The following is a 2946-nucleotide window of genomic DNA, read 5'->3' on the forward strand; positions in this document are numbered from 1 at the left end:
AGGCAACTAAAGTTATGCTCTAAACCTCATCTTTTAGACTCCCGAAACACTAAGACAAGTAGAGAAGAGATTTTGTCACAGAATGACCAGAAACCACCACAGAAGCACAAGAAATGTGAGAAACCAGTATCTCTCCCCTAAGTGAAAAGAAGAATCATTCATCATCCACAGACAGTGCAGTGGAACACATGGAAATGTCTGATAGAGAATTCAGAATATTCATAGTGACAAGACTAAATGAGATGCAAGAGCTGAGAGACAATAAACTCCCGAAGATACTGGAGAAAATAGACAACAATTTCCAGGAGGTGAGGAAGTCCTTGCATGATCTGAAAGAGGAAATATACACCATTAAAAAAAAAAATCCATGGAGCAGCAAATGGTATGATGGCTACGTCAATGGACTCCCAAGTAGTCAACTGTGGTTCAAGTCTTGGACCCAGTGACTTAAACTCATGACGGACGCATGAGTGTGTGTATGCCCAGGAGCCTGGGAGGAGAATGGAAGAGAAAGGATTGTGGTGTGGCCATCCTCCCAGGAGGAGAGGGTGATTTCTCACTTTCTGTCTCTCTCTGTCTCTGTCTTTCTGGCAAGTGCATGCACCCTATAGCAAAAACCTCTCAAAGAAAAAAAAAACCAAATGGAGCTGTTAGAGATGAAGGCTGCAATACAGGAAATCAAAACCTACCTCAGAAGTATTAAGAGCAGATTAGTCCGTGCAGAAGATAGAATCTTGGATGTTGTTGGCAAAACCTCTGACCTAGAAAAAAACAACCCCCCCAAAAACCAAGAAAATAACCAAAAATAATGAGAATACTATACAAGAAATTCTAGATACTATTAAGCTCCCTAACATCTGGATTATCAGTATCCCAGAAGGGGAAAAAACTAATAAAGACATTGATAATCTATTTCATGAAATCCTGGAAAAAAAATTTTCCGAATCTAGAGAGACATTAAAATATCCAGACCCAAGAAATACAAAGGACCCCTAGTAGCAGCAGCCTAAGAAGATCTTCTCCAAGACCCATCATAGCCTAATTGGCAAAATTCACAAAGACAAGCTACTAAAATTGACAAAAAAGAAACATCAGGTTACTTACAAAGGTTATCCCATCAGGCTAACATCAGACCTGTGATCAGATACAATGCAAGCAAGGTAAGAATGGAAAAATATATTCAAAGTGTTAAGTGAAAAACAGTTTCAACCAAGAATACTATACCCAGTAAGAGTATTCTTCATATGTAAAGAAAAGATAAAAACATTCTCACATAAACAAAACCTGAAAGAATTTACCAACACCAGACCAGCTCTTCAAGAAGTTCTGAAAGGAGTGCTTTACCAGGAAAACTAAAGACACACATACAGAAATAAGAGAACAAAAAGCAACCAAGAAAGTGACCAACTTAATGCTAGGGACAAGAAACATTAATAATAACATTGAATGTTAACTTTGAGGATTTAAACAGAAAGATTGGACTACAGTAACACTGGAAATTTGACAGAATAAAGATTAATTGCACAAGATTGAACTGGGGAAATAGAAATTTATGACTTTTGAGTAAAGCATTACTGTTTTTTTCTTTACTCTGCTTTGTTTTCCCAATTTAAGTATTTTGCTTTTTTTTTTTCAGCTGTGAAATAGATGTTTATTCAGATACTTCTGTAGTTGTACAACTGACTCATCACAAATGACTGGACTATTGTTACTGTACTTCTTCAGGACAGGGATTTATCGATGACTTCAAATTTGGGATCTTCAAACTTGAAGTTAGGGAACGAGTTCATGTCTGCTTTACCATACATCTGCTTCAGGTTAAAAAGCTCCCTCTCCAGATCTTGCTGATATTCTGGGCCAGTATCAACAGGTCCTCCAGTTGCCTGTCGTTTAGATTTGTATTCTCTAATCTTGTCCACAAACAGTTTCTGTACAGGGTCAAGTTCCTTATTGCGACACCAATGTTCCTCTGCAAATGGACTGAGACTGCTGATCGAATGATGGAGGAGAACCTGAAGAGTCTCTGAAGAATCATGGTGACTCTTTGTTACTTGCACTCAGTCCCGATCTACCAGAGCCACTGCCGCCGCCACCATTCTACTTCCGGCACTGGCTCCCCACCCCTCCCCCATCTGCCGTCGCAATGCATTGTGGGCCGCCGGTTCAGTCGGTCAACGCTCACCGGACAGGAAGCGTCTTGGAGACAGCGCGACCCTACCACTCTATGTGAGACAGAGCCAATGGGATTTTGCTTTCTTTTGAGCTATTGATAGGTTTAGCAATTTGTTAAAATGTTTCTTTCTCTTGTTTGTTTTCTTTAAATGGAAACAAACTTTTCTCCCTTCTTGACCTCTCTGAAATTGGAAAATATTTGGGAGCTTTCTTATTTTGTGGCAGAATGGTTATTTGCATAAGTTCAATAATACCTGTTGCCTTGAATCAGAAATTGGAAATACCCATTATTGAACAGGGCTTTGACTAGAATGTCATATCTGAAGATTAAGCCAGAAAACCATGGAACTAAGGTAAATATCAAGTAAGCCAACAGAAGCTCTTGGAAAGATGGCCTGGCACCATGAACAGTTCTGCTTGGCAGAGAGGATTAGAGAAGCTATATCAAAGAATTTGTATCTTAAAATAACCTGAACTTTTCCAGTTTTACATTGTAATCAGTAGAGATTGCAAAAGAGTAGCCACAACCAGAGGTGTATCTTGAGGAAGACTTTGAAGGAAGAAAAAGAGACTAACCTTTGCTAGGAGATGGTATATCACAAAACACTTGGTAGGCAGGGCTGAACCAAGAAGGTTCATGTGTGAATTGTGTGCCAGCTGTTTGCTTTTCAACAGTTTGAGTAGTTGACATGTAATATTTTCTCAAAAATATGTAAAACCAAAAAAAATGTAAAACCATATTATCTCTGTTATAGAGTCACAAACAAAATTATA

The 2946-nt window shown here is 38.7% G+C and overlaps 1 pseudogene; it reads right to left on the reverse strand.

Moving 5' to 3' along the window:
- Positions 1-1699: 1699 nt before the first annotated feature.
- On the reverse strand, positions 1700-2097 carry LOC106735375 (ATP synthase-coupling factor 6, mitochondrial-like; annotated as a pseudogene).
- Positions 2098-2946: the final 849 nt, after the last annotated feature.

This window comes from Tupaia chinensis, unplaced genomic scaffold, assembly GCF_000334495.1.
Source record: "Tupaia chinensis unplaced genomic scaffold, TupChi_1.0 Scaffold000365_1, whole genome shotgun sequence".
NCBI classification, from domain to species: Eukaryota; Metazoa; Chordata; class Mammalia; order Scandentia; family Tupaiidae; genus Tupaia; species Tupaia belangeri.